Raw genomic sequence first — 13,477 nt, forward strand, 5'->3', positions numbered from 1 at the left:
AGAACGACGAGGTTTCAAGGAATATTGAAAGAACGCCATTATTTGGCAATGTATTTTGCACTAAGATATTTAGCTACATGAAATGAGCAACTTTCAAAGTGAATGTAGAAATTAAGGAACATTCTGCAGAGCTCTAACCTTTCCACAAGATCTAATGCAATATGGAGTGACCCACAAACTGTTAATTCATAACCTGAACTCTTTAAAATTCTACTTGGACTAGAGCTGGTGAGGAAACAGGCATTTTATCTTCACGCTAATTAACAGAACATGGCAATCAGCAGTTGTCAAATATAGAGCCCCCCACCCCTGTAAAGTTTATCTTAAAAAGAAAAATGCAGAACACAGTAGGCATTTTGAATTTCTGAGGGAATCTGCGACTTCAGAGGGTCTAAAATCAGTTGTTGCCAGGGAAATGAGCTGACAAGAGTCAGATATCATGAACGTTGTCAGGTCTGGCAAACACGACAGGGGAAAAATGGATTAGTAAATCCATATGGATTCCTAAGCTTCCCGGGTGCTGAAGCTCCATCTAAAAGCATTAAGAAACAGTATACGCTTAGTGAGGCATCAGATACAGTGATACCTCAGGTTAAGTACTTAATTCGTTCCGGAGGTCCGTTCTTAACCTGAAACTGTTCTTAACCTGAAGCACCACTTTAGCTAATGGGGCCTCCCGCTGCTGCCGCCAGAGCACAATTTCTGTTCTCATCCTGAAGCAAAGTTCTTAACCTGAGGAGTCTGTAACCTGAAGTGTATGTAACCTGAAGTGTATGTAACCTGAGGTACCACTGTACACCGCATTTTCGAATGTATTTCTGAATAAGCATCTTCCTTAAGGAGTATTGTGGTGTTTGTACGGAGCCCCCGGTTGTCTCACAGACTATTGACCCGTACACCACTAATCCGCTCCCACCAACCAGGTCCTCCCTGGTAAATCACTTAGTCTCAGTCAGGTTCTCAAGTTAACAATGAAGATTGTAGTTTATTGCAAACACAAATAAACTTTAATGCATTCGAAACGCTGTTACCCTTTACCCTCTTAGTCTTATTTTATTCTGTCTCTAACTCTTCTACCTCCCCTCACACAAGAACCAACTGCACTGTCTCTCTATTTCCAACTGCTTTCCCAACTAACCAACTAACTAAACCTTGGGCTAAGCTCTTTTATAAACAGATAGGCTCCGCCTCTGGCTTTTCTATTGGTCTACCTATTAACTCTTTCTCTCTCCCTGTACAGACATTTTCAAAAGAACGGGCAGATGCCACAAGTGTCTTACCAGTTTTCTTTCTGATATCAGACATTGAGCTATCAAGGCTGTAAATTTGGGGTGCTTGAAGCACGCAAGCAGTCAGTCTTTCATGCCAACTTCATTGGCTGCAAGTCTGCATCTGGCCACAATTCAAAATGCTGGCAGTTGCATTTGAAGACCTAAATGTGTTGCATCCAAGAATTAAGGGTCATCTCCCATATGATCCCACCCAAACTCTGAGCTCAGTGTATTTTGTGTATTCAGTCACTGTATCAGTATACAGTAGATCAAAAGGGAACAGGTGGCGCTGTGGTCCAAACCACTGAGCCTCTTGGGCTTGCCGATCAGAAGGCCGGCAGTTCAAATCCGTGCAATGGGGTGAGCTCCCATTGCTCTGTCCCAGCTCCTGGCAACCTAGCAGTTTGAAAGTGTGCCTGCACCAGTAGATAAATAGGTACCGCTGCGGCGGGAAGGGAAATGGTGTTTTCATGTGCTCTGGCACTCATCACGGTGTCCCATTGTGCCAGAAGTGGTTTAGTCATGCTGGCCACATGACCCAGAAAAGCTGTCTGCGGACAAACGCCGGCTCCCTCACCGTGTAAAGCGAGATGAGTGCCGCAACCGTGCAACTGGACTTAACTGCCAGGGGTCCTTTACCTTTACCTTTACACAGTAACTTGGAGCAGGGTTTTCAATGTGGCTGCCCCATTCTGTAGAAGTGAACAAGGTAGAGGGTCTTCTCAGTGGCCTCACCCGCCCTGTGGAATGTCCTCCCATCAAATGTCAAGGAAATAAACAACTAACTGACTTTCAGAAGACATCTGAAGGCAGCCCTGCTTAGGGAAGTTTTTTTAAAAATATATATACTTTTTTATTATATTTTATACATTGCCTTTGGACATATATGTGGAAGATGATTATTAAACAATTAATGTATTGCTATTGCTATTGCTATTGCTATTGCTATTGTTGTGCTTGTGCTTGTTATGTGTGGCTGGTGCAAACAAGGAAGAGGCACTTTCTCTGCTGCAGCACCCAGGCTGTGGAACTCACTGCCATAGGAATTTGATTGAGCCAGTCCTTATCAGACTTCTATCACCATTAGATTACTTTTTGTTTGTTTGTAGACCTTTGCCTCCCATGTACTTTTTTGATCGGTTTCCACTGGTGTGAGTATTTAATTTTGATAACGTTACTTTACCTTGAGTGCTTCATCATGAAACTGTAAGTTTGGAGAAAAATCTTGAAAGTGAATAAATAATTACCCCAGGTAGTAAGAACATGAAAATTCATTTACAAGGCAGAAAATATTTCAGCTTTCAAAAAAAACTACTGCCAAGATACATTGAGCACTTCACATCCTACAGAATGAGAAGGACTGTCAAATTTGAACACGCACACACTATCCATTCCTTGTGAGTTCCCCTGCACACTGGACTTTTCTAAATGTGCTTTTCTTTCTCACATCTCCACCTGCCTGAATCTTAAAATATTTTACTGAGGCATCTCTCTCAGTGTGCCACCACTATCCAAGATCAAGCAGATGGCAAAAAGAAGAGGAATTTTCTGTCTCCCTCAAGAAGCCATCCAGGCACCCACTTTTAGGCATTTTAATAAGCTCCCATCTTTAAGTGCTGAAGAGAAGCTGTTCTTTAAACACTGAAGTTTTGCACAATGCTGTTCTAAATTGTTGTTTAATTGAGTTAATCATTTTATTGATTTATTGAGTATTTTACTGTATAATTATTTTTATGTGATTGATGTTAACTTGCATTGTAAACTACACAGGGATAAACATTTGTGAAGGGCTGTATATAAATGCCTTTAACGAACAAACAAAATAAAAAAATCTCACCTTGGTCTTTCCCTGAGATTAATGCCTGTCAGGAACATTGAACCAATAGAATTCCAGCCACAGATCATGCCAAATATCTATGGGTTGTGGAAGGGACAATGATTTTGAGCATTCTGCTAGAAGTTTTCAGGTGATGGGGGCTTATGTGTTGTAGATGTGACTGTTGCTATAGGATAAACCCCCAGATGACATTCAGCCAGAGAATATTGGTCACACGGATAGAGCCTGGGAGGTTCGTTCACTGTGTACTACTCTAGGAGACACCTAGAGTAGTACTACATTGTCATTGTACTACAACTTCCATCATCCCTGACCACTCGTCCTGCTAGCTACGGATTATGGAAGTCAAAGTCCAATAACAGCCGGGGACCCAAGCTCAAGAAACAGTGGATGCAGCTTTTCTACTCAATAAATAGTTGTTGTTCACCATATCACCTCTGCAACTGTTTCCTGCCCTGAGAAATACTACACTAAGGAATTGTGTGATTATTGTGGATTGCATGTAGCCAACTCGGTTTCCCACACTTAAGCCCTTCATACGTTCCTAGACAGCATTTTAAAAAGCAGAGACATCACCTTGCCAACAAAGGTCCGTATAGTTAAAGCCATGGTTTTCCCAGTAGTGATGTATGGAAGTGAGAGCTGGACCATGAAGAAGGCTGATCACCGAAGAACTGATGCTTTTGAATTATGGTGCTGGAGGAGACTCTTGAGAGTCCCAAGGACTGCAAGAAGATCAAACCTCTCCATTCTTAAGAAAATCAGCCCTGAGTTGTCACTGGAAGGACAGATTGTGAAGCTGAGGCTCCAATACTTTGGCCACCTCATGAGAAGAGAAGACTGCCTGGAAAAGACCCTGATGTTGGGAAAGATGGAGGGCACAAGGAGAAGGGGACGACAGAGGACGAGATGGTTGGACAGTGTTCTCGAAGTTTGAATTTGACCAAACTGCGGGAGGCAGTGGAAGACAGGAGTGCCTGGCGTGCTCTGGTCCAAGGGGTCATGAAGAGTCGGACACGACTAAATGACTAAATGAACAACGTTCCAGGTTTTCTGCCTGCACATCCAACCAACTTGGCCAGGCCAAATGCAGACGTGCTTTACTCAAAACAAGTTATGCGAGTCCTGCTTCAAATTAAGCTTTGGCAAAACTATGGCTTTCATTGCCTACATTTTTGACAGTCCATTGCATCTTTAATATGTCTGTATGGTCTCTCAAATATTTGCACACCAAGTAGCTCTTCCTCTATGCTCACATATATAAGCAGAATAAAGTAATTATTACAGAAGCTTAGCTGAACTTTGTGCAAATGAAAGGCAGCTGGTTATCTTTCAGATAAATCCAAAATAGGTTTTGAATCAACGCAACTCCTTGATTCCGCTCCTCTTCCTGATCTTACATGACGCTGGGATTTTGCTCCAAAAGCATTCGAGGCATAACGGACGCTTTGATGATTGCCGTTTGAAATCCATCAGCATTAAAGTCTGAGGCAAGACTTCTGAGAGGGCTCAGAGAGAATGAACAATTAGAGGATGCAATAAGGCTGATCAAGACAAAGAATGTGCCAGAGAAAAGGAATTGGCTAGAGGTCGCATATCAAAAATGGACATGAAGAAAGGAGGCTAAACATTACAATGCACTTGTATGAAGGAGATCTGAGGTAACAGGACTAATCAAATTACCCGAAGTGAGCAGCAAAATACAGTAATGTACAAAACCTCATCCATTATTTGAGTAGCAAGAAAGCCAGTTTGAATATTGGGCTCGTGTTTTCTTTTTCTTCATGGTTTCTTCTTATTTGTTTCCTCCTTATATATGCCCTTAATTTACACAGGAGGTGCACTCCAGGGATACGTTTAGAGAAGGTTGGAAACGTTCATTGAATATATGGGAAATAATTGTGTACAGCTGATAACGTTGGCAGCATTAAGATAAATTCAACAGTGTGAATAAGTTTTGATGGATGCAATAGTGGAATACTGAATGGTACAGTATTTGTAAAATACGCAGGGATTTACGATATGTAAAATGAACCAAGGAAAGAGAAGAAGGGAAGTCATGGGGGAAGGGAAGGAATGTAAAAATGAGTATCTTAAATTGTGAAACAGAAAATTTAATAAAAAATTATATACAAAAAAATAAAAATAAAATAGGCCCTGAGGCGAGGCGACAGCCTGACTGGAATAGGCCCCAGTGCTTCCCTCACTCTCTTCTCCCTTCCCAAAGGACAGATGGTATCTGTTGGCCCTTGTGGGTGGCACGCGGGTGGATAGGTGACATCTTGCCAACTGCCACATATAGCATTATTTCTAGGGCGCTCAATGTGCTAGGCATGATGCAAAGCTTAAACAGACAGGCTTCCTGCTGGAACAAACCAATCAAGAGATGGACTGGAAAGAATGGGGAGAGAGGGCACTCTGCCAAATGCTGGGACTGATAGATTAAAAACAACCACAACTGGACTGGAATAATTTGAAAAGGGAAAAACTGAGACGGCAAAAAGGGGGGTGGGCAGGGAACAGCAGAAAATGAAAGGAATGCAAATGTGAAATGAGAGGTGGGTGGCAAAAGGTTTTTTAACAAGAAGGTTCCAGTTTCAGAATAATAGTAGTAATGAAGAGAGGAGGAAAAGATGCAAGGATGGAACAAAGATGAGGAGGAGTGAGGCCGTGGAGAGACTTGAAGGTCAGGAGAACCTGAAAAATTAATATGAGATGGAAGAGGAAGTCAGTGGAGGGAGCAGCTGAGAGGAGTAATGTGGTCAAATTGGGAAAGCGAAGAAAGATGAGATCGGCAAAAGAACTGAGCACAGGAATAAAGGGTCTGAGAGGAGAGTCAGGGAGCTCAGTTAGATAGCAGCCATTCTTCGGGCAGAAATGAATAGGGGCTTGGAGAGGAAATTTTGAAACAAAGTGGGGGAAAGTAGAAAGGAAGAGATGGGTTATGGCGATATAATGAAGAAAAATGTGACAGGAAAGGTTTGGGGAAGAGAATAATACTGTCTTCTGGTGACTTAATACCTCATAAAAGAACATGAGGCCTTATACTCAGGGCTTGTCCATACTTTGGCTTGTCCCGTGCCGGGAAAGCACAGGTCTCAGCAGTTTCCCACTTTTCTCATGCTTTCTAGCCACAACTCTGAGTGGTTTTGCACATGCCCCACTACTTTCCACCAAGAAAACCCTCTCTTTAGTAATATGTCGGAGCAAACACGCGGAACGCCCTCCTACCAGATGTCAAAGAGAACAACAACTACCAGACTTTTAGAAGATATCTGAAGGCAGCCCTGTTTAGGGAAGCTTTTAATGTCTGATGTATTACGGTATTTTAATATTTTGTTGGAAGCTGCCCAGAGTGGCTGTGGAAGCCCAGCCAGATGGGCGGGGTATAAATAAATTATTATTATTATTATTATTATTATTATTATTATTATTATTAAACATCAATCTGGAGAAAAGTCGATTGAAGTGTGCTCCAATTCAGCGGTAAGGATTGGGTTTTCCTGGTGGAAAGCCGTGGGGCACAGTGGCGTAGCGTGGGGGGTGCAGGGGGGGCCGGCCACACCGGGCGCAACCTCTGGGGGTGCGCTCGCACTCGCAGCTCTCTGCCCCTACCTGGCTCACTCACTCTCACTGCAGTGCTGGCTGTGCAAATCCGATCTGAGCCGCCGGGTCGCCGCCCACTGTGGAGGGGAGGGTGCCAGGCGTGTGGTGCGGTGCGGAGAGAGAGCGAGGGACTATCTGGAGGAGGGACAGTGCAGCGGGGGGGGGGGCGCAAATTACTTGCCTTGCCCCGGGTGCTGACAACCCACGCTATGCCACTGGTGGGGCAGGAGCAAGTCTGGATAAGCCCTGAATCAGACCATTGGGCCATTTTATCAATATTATCTATGCTGATTGGCGGTGGCTTTCTGGCCAGAGTCTTCCTCAGTCTTCCTGGGAGATGCCAGAGATTAAACTGGGATAAAAAATAAATCATCCAAGGGCATAATGCCTCTTGCTAAACGGATGGTGCAAAGCCATTTGGGATGGTATTCAACTACGTTTTACTCAGAGGAGACCTGCTGGAATTAATGGACCTAACGTAGTCATGTTCATTAATTGTCATGGGTCTATGCTGAACAAAACTTAGCTGAGTCCTACCCATTGGATACTGTGCAAATTTCTCATCATCACACTTAAAAGGGGATATTTTGGAGTTGGAAACCATGTAGAGAAAGGCATCCCAACTGATCATGGGGTTGGAGCAATTCCCCTGTGAGGAAATGTTACATTTGGGGCCTTTTATTATAGAAAAACATGGGGAGTAAGATGTTAGCGGTGTCTACAATTATGCATGGTGTGGGAGATGTAGAGAGATTTCCCCCTCCGCTTCCGTCATTTGTACTAGAAGCCAAAGTCACCCAAGAAAGCTGAATGTTGGAAAATTCTGGACAGACAAAAAGGAAATACTTGGTGCAGCTCATGGAATTTGCCACCACAAGGTGCGGTGAGAATGACCAATTCGAATGGAAGACAGATTCATAGATGGTGGTCTCTCAATGGCTACTAGCTGTGAAGTCAGAGGCTTGAACGCCAGTCACTGGGAAGCTATTGTACACACGGCCTCGCTTGCATGCTCCTTCTGGTTGGCAACAGTCAAAAAGGAATGCTGGACTAGGTAGGACAGGACTCTTCTTATATAAAGCCCTAGGGAGAACAACCCACACCTGTGATTTGAGAGTTCAGATCTTGGGACCACTTGGTGTGGAAACGTCAGGGTGCTGTTGGCAGCTTCTGGCAGATTCCCAGGAAAGCAGTGAGATAGAAAAACAGCAAGCTTTTTTTCAGTTCTGTTTATTAATACAATTTACAGATATGGATCAAAGATGCACTGTAATGTTAGGACATTGTCCCAAGTGAAGCTCCACCCCCCCACCCCCGTTCTCCGTTACTTCCCTATTCATCTGACTCCTCCCCCTGTCTCCGACGGTGGCTGATACATGACATTTGCCTCTGAGCTCTCTGTTCTGCTATTCTCAGTGAACGCCTGGTTTTAGGGGAGGGTACGGGTTCTGGGATGCTCTCCAGCGACAGCATCTCATTCAACTGCTGCTCAGGCTCTGCCTGCTGAATGCTATCCACTTCCTCTTCCTCTCTCATTATTTCCCAACTTTTGCCCTTATCTCCTTCTGAGGTCTGTGAAATATACTCGGAGTCAAGTGTGAATTTCATGCTTTATTCAGCTCATAGTAGCAATGAATGAATCTTTCCCCAAAACATGTAGCTATATATACATTATTTACACAATGGGCCCCGCGTGATTGGCTAATTCCGGGCTGCTCCTGTAGGCCAATCAGGTTGCGGATTCACTTCCTCCAGAAGCCTGATTGGCTGCTCCTGCAGACCAATCAGGTCGCTGATTTACTTCCACCTGGAGCTGGATTGGTTAGCTCCTGCGGACCAATCAGACTGCTGCATTCTGGATCCTATTGTTCTAGGATTCAACTCCGTACATATCAGTCTGCCCTGTGCCAAACCACTCCTGGAGGTCTATGATATCTGCCCCTTCCTTCTCTCTAGATGACGCCTGGGTTGACGGTCTCCACCACTCTTCCTCATCTACCCAGTCCCTGACAGGAAACTAGGCTTGTATTTTACATACAAAAGCTATCTTCATAAGCTAGTACACAGAGCTCGACATGAAATCCATTTCCCTCACCAATCAGAGCAATTATTCCAACAGATCGCCTCCCATTTCCCTCCCTTCGAACGTAATATTTAGAACGGAATTAAAATTGCACAGCCATTGATCCTGACATTTTTGTTGGTTCCTTGAGCAATTCAGCACCCACATGCCATTTAGGATCTGTGTCTTTGTGGTGTAGGAAGAAAGCACCTTTTATTCTAAAAACTACGTTGGTTTTATGTGAGGCGGCTCCTCTTTTTTAAATGGTGCATTTAAAAACACATTGGATATCACTTTGTCCCCAGGGGGGCCATTCTGGTGTGTGTGGAATACCTTAATAGGCATTTTACAGCTTCTTAACTGTCTCCTGCTGGAAAAATGTGAAGGAATATTGCACCAGGTTAAAAATACTAGAATTAATAGAACTCTTGAGAGCCTGTTGGATCAAACATCCCCTCAGCAATTGCTTAATGGCTTTATACAAATGCTAACGCCACGAACTGCCGAGAATACCTGAAATGTGCAGGTGGTCTCAGCAACACATTTAACATAAAAAAAACCCCAACTGTGCGTATGGTACAAAATATATTGTAGAATCTCAACCATTTGTAATGCACTTCAAAGACATGGAGTGACAAATGAGCTTTTCACAAGGTATAAGGGGGGAGAGGAGAATGAATATGCGATTTGGCTTTTGAATCTGGGCCACAATGGATGTCCAACTACATCAGGAATGGGCGGCATTAGCTCACCACAACTCCTCTGCCAGCAATGGGTGTAACCACTGTGGGGAACGCAATGGCAAGGAATATGGCATCTGCTAAGCTCTTCAGAGAGGGACATGGATGGAGTGGGATGCGGGTGGCGCTGTGGTCTAAACCACAGAGCCTAGGGCTTGCCGATCAGAAGGTCGGCGGTTCGAATCCCTGTGACGGGGTGAGCTCCCGTTGCTCGGTCCCAGCTCCTGCCAACCTAGCAGTTCAAAAGCACGTCAAAGTGCAAGTAGATAAATAGGTACCGCTCCAGCGGGAAGGTAAAAGGCGTTTCTGTGCACTGCTCTGGTTCGTCAGAAGCGGCTTAGTCATGCTGGCCACATGACCTGGAAGCTGTACGCTGGCTCCCTCAGCCACAACCCTAGAGTCGTCTGCAACTGGACCTAACAGTCAGGGGTCCCTTTACCTTTGCCTAAGCTCTTCAGATCCTCTTCAATAAGTTACGCAGACTTCAATCCAACTGCATTCACCTGGGTCAGTTTGTCAGTGGTCAGACATGCCAACTCTAGGGGGCCAAGGTGTTTCCAGCCTCCTCAATATTTGTTGGAAGGCGGCCAGGCCCCCTCTATGATGAGGAGGTGGAGGAAGAAGAAGAGTTTGGATTTCATATCCCGCTTTATCACTACCCAAAGGAGTCTCAAAGCGGCTAACATTCTCCTTTCCCTTCCTCCCCCACAACAAACACTCTGTGAGGTGAGTGAGGCTGAGAGACTTCAAAGAAGTGTGACTAGCCCAAGGTCACCCAGCAGCTGCATGTGGAGGAGTCGGGAATTGAACCCGGTTCACCAGATTACGAGTCCACTGCTCTCCACTACACCACACAGGTTGAGTGTGAAACCAAGTGTGGCACAGCTTCAGTGGCCGGCTCCTCTAGAGCGCTCGACCTCCTAGACAACACGACAACAGGCAATGTTGCATGCATGGAATGTGCACCAGGCCCCCTTAATCTTGAGGGCAACTTGGCGTCTCTTGTCAGTGGTGGTGATCAAGGCACTCAGAACTGCTCCAGTGCTCTCCAAGCACTCAGTAAGTGCTCCTGCAAAGATTGCCAAAACACCCCAGGACAACGCTATTGGCGTCACAGCAGATTCGGCCACCGTCAATGCTGCTGGCAGCAAACTGAGCGGAAGGAGCAGGTACTGGAGGAGGAAGGGAATCTAGGTTGGAATACCAGCAATTTATCGCACCAGCACTACAGAGTGGCAGCGCTGGCAGAGGAGGTGCGGCAAATATCAAGCCTATTGGGGATCAAGCCCCTGGGACAGGAAAACACTAGTTTGCTTGACATAGTGAAGTGGCTGTGCAGAATATGTGATGGTTGCGAACTCTGATAGCTTTAGAAGGGGATTAGGCAAACTCACAAAGGACAGAACTGCCAATAGCTACACAAAAGCAGAAGAGAGCTTCCGAGTGCAGGCAGTGCCATGGAATCCTAGTTACTAGTCACTCTTGAACTGGTAGGACATCTGTGTGGGAAGCAAAATACTGGAGTAGATGAATGTAAGTGTGGGGAGGGTCATATCACACCAGATTCAGATAGGCTCCAGGATCTCCAAGTAGGGTGGGGAAAGGCCTATTCTGAAAACCCAAAAAGACACAGCCAGTTCACTGTTGCAGATCATCCTTAGCTAGGTGTACCAATGGTCTGGCTTGTCATAAGGCAGTTCCCTCGGTTCCTCTGGTCTGATCCAGCAGTGAACTTCTTATTCTCTAATGCTTTTTTTGGGAAGGAATGAAACACTAATAGGAATGCAGTTCCACGCTGGGTATTGCTGCAATTGCTGTCACCTGTTGCGGCAGATTTGGCTGTTCTTGTTCTTTTTCCTTTTTGCACAGCCAGGCTGATCATCAAGTACCTGGAAGCTGAAATGACTAAACAGTTCGTAATAAATAAATAAATAAGCAGGTCCCCCAAGAAAACTGATTCAGTTTCCCACAATGACTTAGTTTGCCTGTTGGCACAAAACACATGGGGCTCCAGTAAAGAGATCCCTGTACAGCAGGTGTAGGGAAGCTTTAATCCTCCATGTTGCAGATCTACAGCTCTTAACATCCCTGGCCATTGGCCATGGTTGTTAGGGTTGGTGGAAGTTGTAGTTCAGAAACATCTGGTGCACCAAAGGTTCCCCCACCCCTTGCCTTACACTCTTGGTGTTACTTTTTGTCTTTATTTCAAGTATCTAGACTGCCGCAATGGTGTTCAATGTATGTCTTGGTGTTCAACTTGGTAGGACCGAGAGAGTAGAGACGAAATATTGAAGATCTTAAACCACATTTAATCTTTCTTTTATGGTGCACTGGAGTCAATTGAACTAGGGTTTTTCTCACCTCCAAGAATGGAAAAATGTGAAGTGGAGACACAAAAGTGACTAGGAGGATAATAGTGTTTATCAGAATTTCTTTAAAGAAGAATCCGGTCAGTACACACATTTTATCTTTCCTTTGTGGATTCTGATGACCTATAGAGGATTCAGACTGTGCTTTCTCAGATGACAACAACGGAGCATCTGCTTCCAATTTATCTCCCTTTCTTTTCTTTTCAGTAAGAACCCACAGAAGGATCTTTTCTAGCAAAGGACAGGAGCAACTTCATGAAGCTTTGAATTTTTGCACCAGGAACAGAGAGAGAGAGAGAGAGACTGATTTCTAATCAACCTAATTGTTGCTCATTACTCAGACTCAGTATGTTTTAAATAAAGGTATATATTTAAGCCTTCTATTTAGACATTATGCAATGAAAATTAAATTTAATTATTTAATTTTATTGGGAACACGCCATTTAGGAAGCACTATGCCGCCTCCCCTGTGGCTTATGGATCATTTGCAGATGACTAAACTTTTCTTCCTTCTGGTATGATATATCTATCAATTCATATTTTTTGAAAACATTGATTTTGAGAGACCTAGAGAAGATATAAGATCAATATAACAGCCTTTGATCCAACATAAGTAGAGATGGAAGGACAGCCCTTAATTGGCCCAATGGAATTATATACTTTGTACACTATATACACAGGGCTTCATTTAGGATAGTGGTTCCTAGTTAGCTAAGTACTGTGGACCCCCATTTTTTAAAAGCCAAGGAATTCACTCCCTACTTTCAAGACTTTTGAGATCTCTATGGTAGTTTTTGCTATGCAAATAGGGCTACAGACCACCCTGGGTGAGTTATGCAGACCCTGTGGAGTCTGTGGACCACCAATTGGGAACCACCGATTTAGGAAGATAAGTCTGCTAAATAAAGCAGCAAAGATGTTGGGTTTTTTTCCTAGCGAGTAATACTATTTCATTTTTTGGCGTTATGTTATATGGTGTATAAAGTTCAGCATTTGTTTTGAATCTAGGAAGGGATAAATGTTTGCTTATATTTGATTTCAACTTGCTTTATGCAGACAGATTCTATATAGGTTTGCAGCTCATCTGCTATCCTAATTGTCCAGCTCCTGAAATAACTTTTCTTCTTTGATCCTTTATATATTTGTTCTTAATATGTCATTGTTTCTTTGTTGAATTATTGTTTGATCATTATACATTTCATTATGTTTTATGAGAAGAATTTATAACTGAAGTTCTTGATCGTTTTCATGTATTTTTTTAAAAAAATATTGTTCCCTGAATTAAGATGGTAGCTTGACATGTTTTTGCGTTTAAGATTTATACCATGGAGTTCAAAGAAAAACAGACTCTTGCTTCTGCTGGTTTTGGGGGTTCTGTCTTGTGGTGCTACCCCTTTGGTGCTGTTACTGTTGGCCTGGGTTAGGAAATGAGTACACATCCCACTGTGTGGTGTAGTGGTTAAGAGCTGTGGACTCGTAATCTGGTGAACCGGGTTCGATTCCCCGCTCCTCCACATGCAGCTGCTGGGTGATTTGGGGCTAGTCACACTTCTTTGAAGTCTCTCAGCCCCTCACCTCACAGAGTGTTTGTT

This window comes from Podarcis tiliguerta (genome assembly GCF_965153285.1).
Source record: "Podarcis tiliguerta genome assembly, chromosome: 2".
NCBI lineage: Eukaryota > Metazoa > Chordata > Lepidosauria > Squamata > Lacertidae > Podarcis > Podarcis tiliguerta.